This window comes from Monodon monoceros, unplaced genomic scaffold, assembly GCF_005190385.1.
Source record: "Monodon monoceros isolate NGI ecotype Baffin Bay Population unplaced genomic scaffold, NGI_Narwhal_1 Super_Scaffold_20, whole genome shotgun sequence".
NCBI classification, from domain to species: Eukaryota; Metazoa; Chordata; class Mammalia; order Artiodactyla; family Monodontidae; genus Monodon; species Monodon monoceros.
In genome coordinates, this window is record NW_021703777.1 from 13696744 (window position 1) to 13711760 (window position 15017).

Genomic DNA, 15017 nt, shown 5'->3' on the forward strand with positions numbered 1-15017 from the left:
GCTCACCAGTGTATCCTAAAATATGTAGCTCAAGAAACATGTATTAACTGAATGACACAAGGAGGAAATTTGGGTGTATTCGTAAACATATGTCTCATTTAATCAGCACAACTCAGCATGATAGGGAATTCTTCTTTCTTACCTTTAGACCTAAGGAATTCAGGGCCCAGAGAGGTCTAGTAACTTGGCCCTTGTATGATAGAACAAGGTTGCAATCTCTGAGCGCTTACGCCAAGATAAAATGACTCCAAAGCTCAGACAGTGTTTCCTGGGAACACTACCTTTTTGCAGTAAACAGAAAAAGTATCAGGAAAATTACAAAGTTTTCTGAAGAAGAGAAAATTAGCAGGATGAAGCATATTAGGGAGATATTTTACTATTTTGTGTGAGTCTGTAGTAATTAAGTGTGAATCTGTGTGTGCCCTTTGAGCTGTAGTTTGGGTGATCATACGTTCAGGTTTTCCAAAATTATCCCAATTTCAAATATTTTGTCCTATTTTCCTTATAGGCCATTGAAGCGTTCTAAGTTGATTTGGAAGAAGGTGTTGAGGCATAGTTAACTGCAGTGCAAGTTCTTTGTGGTGGGAAGGAGAAGCTTGGCATATAGGAGGAGACGTGGTGGGATTTAAGCCTGGAGACGGGAAATTTGTCTGTGTTCTAAAGGGGATGTTTAAGCAGGAGTGGCAGTGGAGATTGAGGTGATTTGATTTGCCTTTTAGAAAAATTTTCTCTGCTGCAGAGTATTGAATGTATTAGAGGGAGACAAAAGTAAGTTCAAGAACAGCAGACAAGTAAGAGAAATTGAAAAGTAGATTCAGGAAGGACAGTTTATGTGAGAGAAAATGTTCTCGGATGAGGGTGATGCTGGTGCAGGAGACAGTTGGATGTATTGGAGGCATATTTAGAAGGAAAGTTTTATGTTGACGCCACGGAGATGAGAGGGGACCAAGAGGAGCTTCACAAGTTGGCAGCGGTACACTTAGGTGCATATTGTAGCCTTTTGATGAAAGACGACAGAGGAAAAGAATCGAGTTTCAATCGGGATATACTAAGTTTAAGGTTTCTGACACATCCAAGTAGAGATCTCCGAGAGTAGGCCTATCAATAGAATATGGATTTGGAGCTCAGGTAAGAGGTTGGGGAGAGAGTAGAGTAAGTAGAACATTAGTCAGTTTTTTTGTTTTTGTTTTCAATCTCCCAATTCATCACACCACCACCCCCCTGCCGCTTTCCCCCCTTGGTGTCCATACGTTTGTTCTCTACATCTGTGTCTCAGTTTCTGCTCTGCAGACTGGTTCATCTGTACCATTTTCTAGGTTCCACATATATGCGTTAATATGTGATATTTGTTTTTCTCCTTCTGACTTACTTCACACTGTATGACAGTCTCTAGATCCATCCACATCTCTACAAATGACCCAGTTTTTTTCCTTTTTATGGCTGAGTAATATTCCATTGTATATATGTACCACATCTTCTTTATCCAGTCATCTGTCGATGGACAATTAGGTTGCTTCCATGACCTGGCTATTGTAAATAGTGCTGCAATGAACATTGGGGTGCATGTGTCTTTTTGAATTATGGTTTTCTCTGGGTATATGCCCAGTAGTGGGATTGCTGGGTCATATGGTAGTTCTATTTTTAGTTTTTTAAGGAACCTCCATACTGTTCTCCATAGTGGCTGTATCAATTTACATTCCCACCAACAGTGCAAGGGGGTTCCCTTTTCTCCACACCCTCTCCAGCATTTGTTGTTTGTAGATTTTCTGATGATGCCCATTCTAACTGGTGTGAGGTGATACCTCATTGTAGTTTTGATTTGCATTTCTCTAAGAATTAGTGATGTTGAGCAGCTTTTCATGTGCTTCTTGGCCATCTGTATGTCTTCTTTGGAGAGATGTCTATTTAGGTCTTCTGCCTACTTCTGGATTGGGTTGGTTGTTTTTTTAATATTGAGCTGCATGTGCTGTTTATATATTTTGGAGATTAATCCTTTGTCCGATGATTCATTTGCAAATATTTTCTCCCATTCTGAGGGTTGTCTTTTCATCTTGTTTATGGTTTCCTTTGCTGTGCAAAAGCTTTTAAGTTTCATTAGGTGCCATTTGTTTATTTTTGTTTTTAGTTCCATTAGTCTAGGAGGTGGATCTAAAAAGATCTTGCTGTGATTTATGTCAAAGAGTGTTCTTCCTATGTTTTCCACTAAGAGTTTTATAGTGCCTGGTCTTACATTTAGGTCTCGAATCCATTTTGAGTTTATTTTTGTGTATGGTGTTAGGGAGTGTTCTAATTTCATTCTTTTACATGTAGCTGTCCAGTTTTCCCAGCACCACTTACTGAAGAGACTGTGTTTTCTCCATTGTATATCCTTGCCTTCTTTGTCATAGATTAGTTGAACATAGGTGCATAGTTTTATCTCTGGGCTTTCTATCCTGCTCCATTGATCTATATTTCTGTTTTTGTGACAGCACCATATTGTCTTGATTACTGTAGCTTTGTAGTATAGTCTGAAGTCAGGGAGTCTGATTCCTCCAGCTCCATTTTTTTTCCCTCAAGACTGCTTTGGCTATTTGGGGTCTTTTGTGTCTCCATACAAATTTTAAGATTTTTTGTTCTAGTTCTGTAAAAAATGCCATTGGTAATTTGATAGGGATTGCATTGAATCTGTAGATTGCTTTGGGTAGTATAGTCATTTTCACAATATTGATTCTTCCAATCCAAGAACATGTATATGTCTCCATCTGTTGGAATCATCTTTAATTTCTTTCATCAGGATCTTATAGTTTTCTGCATACAGGTCTTTTGTTTCCCTAGGTAGGTTTATTCCTAGGTATTTCATTCTTTTTGTTGCAATGGTAAATGGGAGTGTTTCCTTAATTTCTGTTTCATATGTTTCATCATTAGTGTATAGGAATGCAAGAGATTTCTGTGCATTAATTTTGTTTCCTGCAACTTTACCAAATTCATTGATTAGTTCTAGTAGTTTTCTGGTGGCATCTTTAAGATTCTCTATGTATAGTATCATGTCATCTGAAAACAGTGACAGTTTTACTTCTTCTTTTCCAATTTTTATCTCTTTTATTTCTTTTTCTTTTCTGATTGCTTCCAAAACTATGTTGAATAATAGTGGTGAGAGTGGACATCCTTGTCTTGTTCCTGATTTTAGAGGAAATGCTTTCAGTTTTTCATCATTGAGAATGATGTTTGCTGTGGGTTTGTCATATATGGCCTTTATTATATTGAAGTAGTTTCCCTCTATGACCACTTTCTGGAGAGTTTTTATCATAAATGGGTGTTGAATTTTGTCAGAAGCTTTTTCTGCATCTGTTGAGATGATCATATGGTTTTTATTCTTCAGTTTGTTAATATGGTGTATCACATTGATTGATTTGCATATATTGAAGAATCCTTGCAGCTCTGGGATAAATCCCACTTGATCATGGTGTATGATCCTTTTAATGTGTTGTTGGATTGTGTGTGCTAGTATTTTGTTAAGGATTTTTGCATCTATATTCATCAGTGATATTGGTCTGTAATTTTCTTTTTTTGTAGTATCTTCGTCTGGTTTTGGTATCAGGGTGATTGATGGTGGCCTTGTAGAATGAGTTTGGGAGTGTCCCTTCCTCTGCAATTTTTGGAAAAGCTTGAGAAGGACGGGTGTTAGCTCTTCTCTAAATGTTTGATAGAATTCACCTGTGAAGCCATCTGGTCCTGGACTTTTGTTTGTTGGAAGATTTTAAATCACAGTTTCAATTTCATTACTTGTGATAGGTCTGTTCATATTTTCTGTTTCTTCCTGGTTCAGTCTTGGAAAGATACCTTTCCAAGAATTTTTCCATTTCTTCCAGCTTGTCCATTTTATTGGCATAGAGTTGCTTGTAATAGTCTCTTAGGATGCTTTGTATTTCTGCTGTGTCTGTTGTAACTTCTCCTTTTTCATTTCTGATTTTATTGATTTGAGTCTTCTCCCCCTCTTTCTTGATGAGTCTGGCTAATGGTTTGTCAATTTTGTTTATCTTCTCAAAGAGCCAGCTTTTAGTTTTATTGATCTTTGCTATTGTTTTCTTTGTTTTTATTTCATTTATTTCTGCTCTGATCTTTATGATTTCCTTCCTTCTGCTAACTTTGGGGTTTTTTTGTTCTTCTTTCTCTGGTTACTTTAGGTGTAACGTTAGATTGTTTATTTGAGATTTTTCTTGTTTCTTGAGGTAGGCTTGTATAGCTATAAACTTCCCTCTTAGAACTGCTTTTGCTGCATCCCATAGGTTTTGGATCGTTTTTTTTTCGTTGTCATTTGTCTCTAGGTATTTTTTGATTTCCTCTTTGATTTCTTCAGTGCTCTCTTGGTTATTTAGTAATGTATTGTTTAGCCTCCCTGTGTTTGTGTTTTTTTCCCTATAACTGATTTCTAATCTCATAGCGTTGTGGTCAGAAAAGATGCTTGATATGATTTCAATTTTCTTAAATTTACTGAGGCTTGATTTGTGACCCAAGATGTGATCTATCCTGGAGAAGAAAGTGTAATCTGCTGTTTTGGGATGGAATGTCTTATAAATATCAATTAAATCTGTCTGGTCTATTGTGTCATTTAAAGCTTGTGTTTCCTTATTGACTTTCTGTTTGGATGACCTTTCCGTTGGTGTAAGTGAGGTGTTAAAATCCCCCACTATGATTGTTACTGTCAATTTCCTCTTTTATAGCTGTTAGCAGTTGCCTTCTGTATCGAGGCGCTCCTATGTTGGGTGCATATATATTTATAATTGTTATATATTCTTCTTGGATTGATCTGTTGATCATTACATAGTGTCCTTCCTTTTCTTTTGTAACATTCTTTATTTTAAAGTGTATTTCATCTGATATGAGTATTGCTACTCCAGCTTTCTTTTGATTTCCATTTGCATGGAATATTTTTTTCATCCCCTCACTTTCAGTCTGTATGTGTCCCTAGGTCTGAAGTGGGTCTCTTGTAGACAGCATATATATGGGTCTTGTTTTTGTATCCATTCAGCAAGTCTGTGTCTTTTGGTTGGAGCATTTAATCCATTCACGTTTAAGGTAATTATCGATATGTATGTTCCTATTACCACTTTCTTAATTGTTTTGGGTTTGTTTTTGTAGGTCCTTTTCTTCCCGTTTCTCCCACTTAGAGAAGTTCCTTTAGCATTTGTTGTAGAGCTGGTTTGTTGTAGAGCTGGTGCTGAATTCTCTTAGCTGTTGCTTGTCTGTAAAGCTTTTGATTTCTCCATCAAATCTGAATGAGATCCTTGCCGGGTAGAGTAATCTTGGTTGTAGGTTCTTCCGTTGCATCACTTTAAGTATGTCATGCCACTCCCTTCTGGCTTGTAGAGTTTCTGCTGAGAAATCAGCTGTTAACCTTATAAGGGAGTTCCCTTGTATGTTATTTGTCGTTTTTCCCTTGCTGCCTTCAGTAATTTTTCTTTGTCTTTAATTTTTGCCAATTTGATTACTCTGTGTCTTGGCGTGTTTCTCCTTGGGTTTATCCTGTATGGGACTCTCTGCACTTACTGGACTTGGGTGGCTCTTTCCTTTCCCATGTTAGGAAAGTTTTCAACTATAATCTCTTCAGATATTTTCACAGGTCCTTTCTCTCTCTCTTCTCCTTCTGGGACCCCTATGATGCGAATATTGTTGTGTTTAATGTTGTCCCAGAGGTCTCATAGGCTGTCTTCATTTCTTTTCATTCTTTTTTCTTTATCCTGTTCTGCAGCAGTGAATTCCACCATTCTGTCTTCCAGGTCATTTATCCGTTCTTCTGCCTCAGTTATTCTGCTATTGATTCCTTCTCGTGTAGTTTTCATTTCAGTTATTGTATTGTTCATCTCTGTTTGTTCTTTAATTCTTCTAGATCTTTGTTAAACATTTCTTGCATCTTCTTGATCTTTGCCTCCATTGTTTTTCCGAGGTCCTGGATCATCTTCACTCTCATTATTCTGAAATCTTTTTCTGGAAGGTTCCCTATCTCCACTTCATTTAGTTGTTTTTCTGGGGTTTTACCTTGTTCCTTCATCTGGTACATAGCCTCTGCCTTTTCATCTTGTCTGTCTTTCTGTGAATGTGTTTTTTGTTCCACAGGCTGCAGGATTGTAGTTCTTCTGCTGTCTGCTCTCTGGTGGATGAGGCTATCTAAGAGGCTTGTGGAAGTTTCCTGCTGGGAGGGACTGGTGGTATGTAGAGCTGGTTGTTGCTCTCTTGGGCAGAGCTCAGTAAAACTTTAATTCGACTGTCTGCTGATGGGTGGGGCTGGGTTCCCTCCCTGTTGGTTGTTTGGCCTGAGGCGACCCAACACTGGAGCCTATCCGGGCTCTTTGGTAGGGCTAATGGCAGACTCTGGGGGGGCTCAAGCCAAGGAGTACTTCCCAGAATGTCTGTTGCCAGTGTCCTTGTCCCTTGGTGAGCCACAGCCACCCCCCACCTCTGCCGATGACCCTCCAACACTAGCAGGTAGGTCTGGTTCAGTCTCCTATGGGGTCACTGCTCCTTCCCCTGCGTCCCGATGTGCACACTACCTTGTGTGTGCCCTCCAAGAGTGGAGTCTCTGTTTCCCTGAGTCCTGCTGAAGTCCTGCAATCAAATCCCGCTAGCCTTCAACGTCTGATTCTCTAGGAATTCCTCCTCCCATTGCCGGACCCCCAGGTTGGGAAGCCTGACATGTGGCTCAGCACCTTCACTCCAGTGGGTGGACTTCTGTGGTATAAGTGTTCTCCAGTTTGTGAGTCACCCACCCAGCAGTTATGGGATTTGATTTTATTGTGATAGCGCCCCTCCTACCATCTCATTGCAGCTTGTCCTTTGTCTTTGCATGTGGGGTATCTTTTTTGGTGAGCTCCAGTGTCTTCCTGTTGATGAGTTTTCAGCAGTTAGTTGTGATTCTGGTGTTCTCGAAAGAGGGAGTGAGAGCATGTCCTTCTACTCCGCCATCTTGAACCAATGTCCGTTCGTCAGTTTTTCGCTGTGAAATAAGCATCCTTAAAATCACAGTGATTCTTACCACTGAAGACATTTATTATTTCACTCCTGTGTCTTCCTGTGGGTTGCAGCTGTGCTGGGCTGTGCTGGCCTGGGTGGGCTTGGCTTCCGGCCTGCTCCCAACATTTCTTCATTCTTCTTGGACTGGCAGCTACCAAGGGCATATTGTTTGTTTGTTTGTTTTAATAAACAAACTAACTAATTAATTAATTAATGACTGCATTGGTTCTTCATTGCTGCATGCGGGCTTTCTCTAGTTGCAGTGAGTGGGAGCTATTCTTGGTTGTGGTGCGCGGGCTTCTCATTGCAGTGGCTTCTCTTGTTGCAGAGCTTGGGCTCTAGGCACGCGGGCTTCAGAAGCTGTGGCTCGTGGGTTCTAGAGTGCAGGCTCAGTAGTTATGGCGCATGGGCTTAGTTGCTCCGCAGCATGTGGGATCTTCCCGGACCAGGGATCAAACCCGTGTCCCCCGCATTAGCAGGCAGATCCTTAATCACTGCACCGCTAGGGAAGCCCCAAAATTCTTTCTCAGATGAGTTTGAGGAAGGAACCTTTTAAAGCTTCTGCTTGTGTCATGTCCTCTAACATTCCATTTACCAAATCAAGTGACATCCTCAAGCTCAAAGTGAAAGGGAAGCCATGGTTAGAGTGTGGCATGAAGAATTGAGAATAATAATAGAACAACCTAATCTACCAGAGTACAACTGAGCCTTGAGACTTGAATGCTTGGGTAAAGGAGGCTCTCCCTAGGAAACTCAGAATTAGCAGGGAAGCAGTGAGTATAGTGTCACTGAGGCCAAGTTTACTGAGGGAGGAAGAAGGTCAGCCATATTAGATGCTGCTAGGAGAACTGAAATCCAGCCATCAGGTTTGTTGACCTTGATAACTGCAGTCTGGAAATATTTAATGTGGAAGTAGATATGGGGGCAGATTGGGATGCGTTGTGAATTGTATGGTTTCCAACCTTTGATTTATAATAGCAAAGAAGAAGAAAACAAAAATACAACAAAGCCAGCAATCAGTCACAATGGAACCCCTCAAAACACGCTGGTATACCATGATAGCATGCATCGGTTAACTTGTAGAAGTCAACAGAAAACTAATATTTATTGAGCTTTTTTACTACTAGCACGCTTACTTTCACCTATCTTTTTTTTTTTTTTTTTTTTGCGGTATGCGGGCCTCTCACTGCTGTGGCCTCTCCCGTTGTGGAGCACAGGCTCCGGACGCGCAGGCTCAGCGGCCATGGCTCATGGGCCCATCCGCTCCGCGGCATGTGGGATCCTCCCAGACTGGGGCACGAACCCGTGTGCCCTGCATTGGCAGGCAGACTCTCAACCAGTGCGCCACCAGGGAAGCCCCACTTTCACCTATCTTTAATCATCACAGCACTCCTCTAAAGAATGTAACATTATCTGTACTTCCCAGGTGAGAAATCTGAGGCTCTGAGAGGTTAAGTAATTTTTAGTACGTCACTCAGTGTTCATGCCCAAATGAGTGAAAAGAAATTGTGGCCCAGTTTACAAAGTACTGAATTTTTGACCAACAGCTAACCCCTGACTCTCAAGCAGAAATATTCATTCTTGAGTAAACTATACATACATTTTTCTAACGACGTATTGACTCCAGTTGAGTCTCCTGTGAGCTGAGGTCAGTCATGTCTGAATCACAGGGCTGGTTTTTGTTCCTGTGCCCCTAGACCTAAATAGGTCCAGGCCTTTCTACCTCCATTCCTATAAGCACTCCAAATCAGCACTCCTCAAGCTATCGCTGGTCAAAGTTTTTTTCCCCAATAAATTGTGCACTGATACTTTCTAAACTACAATAAAAATGAATTACTAGGAAAATTAATTTAAAAATACCTACAAATTGCATGCTTCATTTTTCTATTGTCTGTTAATTAAATTCAACAGAGCTAAATTTATTGCAGTATATACAAGTTTCAATTTCTGTATTAATGTACTCACAGACCAGTAACAAGTAGTTTGCAAGGGAACACACTTCGAGTAATACTGCACTAAATCTTGCACTTCTGGGTAAAACAGTTCTAAAGACAATGGTGTGCTTGCTTGGGGCTTAGATAAGGGCTGGTACCAGGCAGATTGTAGCCAAGCTGGGTGTCCTAGGTAGATCTCATGCTCATTACCACTCCCACTTTCCTGGAGAGAATAATCCAAAAAGTGGCCCAAATCAAAATTGCATCATACTTAAAAGAGATTCTGAAATCCCACATGATAATTCAGAGAACATATACAAAGTTTAGAGGGTTTTGGTTTTTTTAAAAAAATACTTATTTATTTGGTTGTGCCGGGTCTTCGTGGCAGCAGGCAGGCTACTTAGTTGCTGCATGCATGTGGGATCTAGTTCCCTGACCAGGGATCGAACCCAGGCCCCCTGCATTGGGAGCGCAGAGTCTTATCCACTGTGCCACCAGGGAAGTCCCTTTTTTTTTTTTTAAACTTTTCATGAGTACCATCAATTACTTTACCAGCCAGCATTCTTATTGGAATGTTGATCATGTCATTTTTGTCCTTGATTCCTATCAGGTGCAGATGTGTCTGCTTCCAATATCCATGCCATTTACATTGCCTAATGGCATGCATATTAGAGGCTGTAGTACAAATATATCATGCTGAATACAATGTTAGAACCATTTTTTAATATCCACAATTCAAAATAAGAGGCGAAGCCGTTGTTCAGTCTCCCTCATTATAATATCTATCTTCTAAATATTTACCTTTCTAGGTGTTACTTTTCATGGTGTATCCTTCTTATTCCATTTCCAGATTCTATTCCTAGGACCTCAGACTCTCACTGCATGCCTTGAAAGCTGCATTGTCTCCTTAATAATTCTTTGTGTATGACTTTCAACATGCCAGTGTTTTGTCTTGTTTTCCTGTCCTAACAGGCGTAATCTCAGCCTTGATGATTCTTTTCTGTATAGAATTCGGTCCTACTTTATGTATCCTTCCTTGTTTTACGTGATGTTGTCTGTGACAGTCATTTTTGTCCCTTTCTCACCACCTCCCTCAAGTTCTACTCTCTCATACAAGTCTATCCAGTTCTGAAAATTTTTTTACTCTCTTTCAAGGTAATTTTAAAAACTTCCTCATTTATCTTATTGGGTTCTGACCCAAAATTCTCCTACGTGGGCAGTTTTCAGGGTTTGTAGGTGTAATAAATCACATTGGACGATTGCATGAAGGATGTGCACATGACACCAGGTGCCTAAATGAGAAATTTGATAAGTCTCCAGCTGTATCCTGGAGAGTCAAAGACGGCAGAAGGGAAGGCTTAGGGGCTTAATAGGAAGTGAACAATATACGGCTCTTTACAATTATACATAGAGAACCATTGAAGGTTTTTGAGCAGGAAGGAAAATGTAAGATTTATCAGGCAATGCTGTACAGAGCCCTTATACAAAGTTTGTATTAACCCAGAGCTTCTAAACCTGAATGCAGTGGTATGCGCTTTTAGAGAGGTACTTCTGACCCAGGTCTCAGAGTGTTTAAAGTGAGCATTCTTCTCATTTGTTTGTACATCTTCTATTCATCTAGTTTATTCCACTGTTGCCCAGGCCACCCGAACATTGAGCTTTATGATCTTTTTTTTTTTTTTTTCCAGTAGAAGATGTTGAGTTAAAATCATTTCATTTATGAGAATGGTGGGTCCTTCTTTAGAACTTATAATTCAGTTGGATGAGGATATGGTTTCAACTTCACTTATGAGGTCTTTTATAAGGAATAACTCTGCTTTGTGGCTCTCAGTTATAAGTGATACTTAAATGGGTCCATTTGCTGTTGGACTTAATAGGAAGTGAACATTGTAGGGCTCTGTACAGTCATACATAGAGAACCATTGAAGATATTTGAGCAGGAAGGAAAATAAGATTTATCAGGCAATGCTGTGAGGAATGGGCTAGAGTCTTGAGAGAAAAGAGGGGGCTTCCTGCCTGAAGGCTCTCAGAGCAGTCTAGGTGAGAGGTAGGGAGGGTCCGCACAGGGTGGTGGAGGTGAGAATATGCAAATGCTTGTTTAACATAAAAAGCGAGACAAGTTCAAAAAACCTTGTACCTCCTACGAAAAATGAACAAAAGTGAACAAAATGCTCAGTCACTTGGTATGGCTGCCAGAGAAGGACGTGTGATAGTTATACTTTCTTGGGGTTGAAGTAAAAAGGCCTCTCTCACGTTGGAACCTCATCATTAATGTTGCGACTTCACCTTCCCCACAGTGCTATGACCTCTCAGAGGACAAACCAGAGAAGGGCAGCAGTGGTAGTCATATCTATTGTACCCTCTTTCCCTCTACTACTATGGGAACCCACTCACCTAAGATAGGGAAAAAAACCAAATATAAACCTTAGGGTTCCGTTACTCTGGTCATTACCTTTGCATAACATTCTCCTTTGCCTTTTCCCCCCAGTCAGTAGAAAGCACTTGATTAGCTGGTGATTTCTGTCCCGCCTGCTTGAAGTTGAGCCACTTTGTTTTTCCTAGAACTGGTTCATAGATGCTGAGCTCCTCGAAAGCAAAGGCTGCATCTTCCTCACCGTTGCTTCTCATCATCCAACTCAGTCTGAGGCATAGTATGCCTAATAAATGTAAAATTACCTGTTGTTAACAAAGCTCTAAGCAGCTTTCAGCTGTTTTAGTTAACTGACTAAAATCCACATGATTTAAATAGCAACTCTAAAAGTTGTATGTATCTTCCAATTTACCTGTGACAGAAACTTTGAAAACTTTGTTTATCCCCTTCAATGTGAAATAGATATTTTAGAAGACAGTGTTCTCAAGGACCTATTTATAATTGACCTAAAACAAGCAGCCTTTCAAATAGATTCTGACTGAAACGTAAAAGAAATGTACGAATTCTAGTATTTCTTACATACTGGAAAAAAAAAAAGTGGAATAAATGATTTGATTCAGTTTGATCGGAATAAATAAATTGATTGGTATCGAGAACAATTAATCCCTGTGTGCAGATGCACTTGAGCAAGTATCCATTTATTTAATGAGTTTTTGTCAAGAGCAAAATTTTAAACTATTTAATAACTAAATAATAATTTTGAGTTATTTAATAATTTTTAGATTATTTTATTAGTGCTCTAAAATTTCCTATCACCCTGATTGGGTAGATCAGATACACTCTTTTTAACTAATACTTAAAAAAATTATTTTATAGTTAAAATAATCTTTATAAAGATCAAAACTAGTTAGAAGAAAACTTCTACAACAGTCCCTTCTCAACTGTGGTGGTTATTGTTTCTGGACAGTCCTGGGGTTTACAATAAAGAAGCATAAGATCTTAGTGGAAAAATAGAGTTAAAGGGACCAAAACTTGGGTGAACATTATAAACCCTGTACTCACTCTACAATGAATGAGTTGGGGCCCAGAAGGCTGTTTATAAACCCATTTGACCCCAAATGAAAACGGGCAGAACTTTCGGGCTCCGGATGCACGTCCACCTAAAGAGTATTATTTGGTTCCTCAAAGCTTTAAACTAAGTATATCCCTTTCTTACTTGCTAGTAAATGTTCACTTGGGCACACTGAAGATCTCTTGAGGCAGTTTATCCCTGCTGATCTCTCAAGATGTTCCAGGCACTCCTTTGCCTTTGGAATACTGGGCAGATTCAAGGAGTCACGAAACTGTAGACCAATCCAAGGGTTGTAACAGAAGTTTTATTATCAACTACTTTGACCTCATATGACCTTTTCATTTTCAAATGCTTTGCTTTTTCATGGATGAGCATTATGTTGAGAGGCATTCAGTACTGATGACCGAGCATGTTCCTATGCAACTGTTCTGTTTTGTCAATTACTTTTCTTTACCTATAACCCAGGCGCAGAATTTTTGAAATGTACGGTGTCTTCTTTTTTATTGAAGTATAGTTGATTTACAATATTGTATTAGTTTTATGTGTACCACATAATGATTCAATATTTTTATAGATTATACTCCATTTAAAGTTATTAAAAAATAATGGCTGAATTTCCCTGTGCTGTACAATATATCCTTGTGGATTATTTATTTTATACATGGTAGTTTGTACCTCTTATTCGCCTACCCCTATCTTGCCTCTCCCCCCTTGTCAATTGTCTTCTTTTAAAATTCACAATCATTACTGTAATCAAATGGTTCATCCTGCGTTCATGTATACATCTCACTACTTTCAATTTTGTTTAAAATTATTTCAACTTTTGTTTCTTCATCTCTTCTTGTTACCACTTTCAACACTCTGGGGATGTTGGGATAATAATCTATATAAAACATTTAAAAACTAAGCTTAACCATGGCAACCAGCAACAGAATGTTCAAATAAGCCCATGGTTAAGAGTTGAATGGCTCGTAGTGATGGGTGACGTTGATCAGCTTTGACTCCAGAGCGTAGTTGTGTTTACCTTTGTGCTTGCTTGAGAGTTGAAAGTTCTCAAGTAATTCTTAAGCTTCTGTAATTGTACTGCAGGTTTCCAGTTAATGTCCCTTAGTAGCTAGCAATTTCAGTAAGAAGCTTATAAATTATTTTTGCTTTCTTGTCAGTAATATGCACTTGAAATGGTTCTCTCACCTCCTTGCTTGTCCCTCAACTACATATTTGAGTTCCTATCCAAATTTATGACGTATGGGACACCAACTCTTCTTTCCAGGGTCTCTTTCCCTCTCCATCCCCTTTTTTTAAAATTTATTTCTCATTGAAGTAACATTGGTTTATAACATTATATAAGTTTCATGTGTGCAACATTTTATTTCTACTTCTGTGTACATTACAGCGTACTCTCCACCAAAAACGTAGTTTCCATCCTCTCTTTTTATTCTTAGCTCCCCCCCTCTTCACAGACGAGGGAGTGCATTTTTAAAGCTTGAATTTACTCTTCCTGATGTTTCTTTTTATTTCCCAGGACATTGTGACAGTAACCTGCCAACAGCTTTACCAGCTTTCTCTCTTCTTTCTTGATTCTTCAACTTGCCTAACAGTACATTTCTGTATTCTCAGATTTTGATTTAAGGAGGCCTCCTGATTAAGGAGAAATTAGTCTTTTTAGATTTAACCTATTGTATCAAACTTTTCTAGCTGCTCTATGATTTCCTAGTGTCAGAAACTTAAACTGACTTTATTCCTAACTCCTGAATTTTACTTTTGATGAGAAGTGTAAGTTATACATATAGTCTAAATGTATAGGAAAGGGATAAAAAAAATCACATGGGTATTGTTTGCTTATATTGTTTAAAGTAAATTTCTAAGGGACAGGTCTTTTATTTATTGCCTTTGGCGTTTACATGCTTTAGATTTTCATAGCGATTTCAGTACATTGGCTAAAAAGCCCCAAAGAATTTAGAGCATGGGCTGTTCCAAGGCAGTCTTTCTCCTACAGCAATATTCATGCATTTGACCTTAGTCTAACAAAGAGATTTATTATCATTGGCTGTTCCTAGCCATTCATTAGTATGTTTGAACTTTGCTGTGCTAGTTCTTATAAACTGAGGCATTTTGGATCGCTTGAGGCTTATAAACCAAGTAAACAGTTCTAAGGGTGTTGATGATAACTGACGCGCTAATGTATGGCAGAATGCCGCTACCACTAACATAAAATAGACCAACACACAAATCATGGCTATCACCATGCTCAGAGCTTTCTTCCCATGACCTTTTAGGACTATGTTGTCACATCTATGTTGGGTGCTGAACATGCATATATATGAGAGAAAGATAGATAGTACTTTAGTACTTTAGTTCTTTATTTCTTAGACATGCAGTAGTGGTTTATGACTTACATTGGGAGTCTGTGGGTGTTTATCACCCGAGCTTGTGAAGAGAGTAGTGTCTGTTTATAAATAGTTCTATGTATAATAGTCCTTGTTTTTCATTTTTAATCCCTGTGGAAATGAAGCAAAAAGTCCTTGATTCAAGGCTTGATTCTGTAACTGTTTTGTTTTGTGACCTTGTACAAGTTTGTTAGACTCTCATAAATTTAATTTACCCATTTGTAAAATAGAAATAATATCACTTCTCATTGTTGTTGAGAGGATTA

General features: G+C 39.0%; 1 protein-coding gene across 1 annotated transcript in view; it reads left to right on the top strand.

Moving 5' to 3' along the window:
• Positions 1-15017, top strand: part of BMPR1B (bone morphogenetic protein receptor type 1B) — a 161557-nt gene that overhangs the window by 100153 nt on the left and 46387 nt on the right. The gene's annotated exons all lie outside the window — the stretch shown is intronic.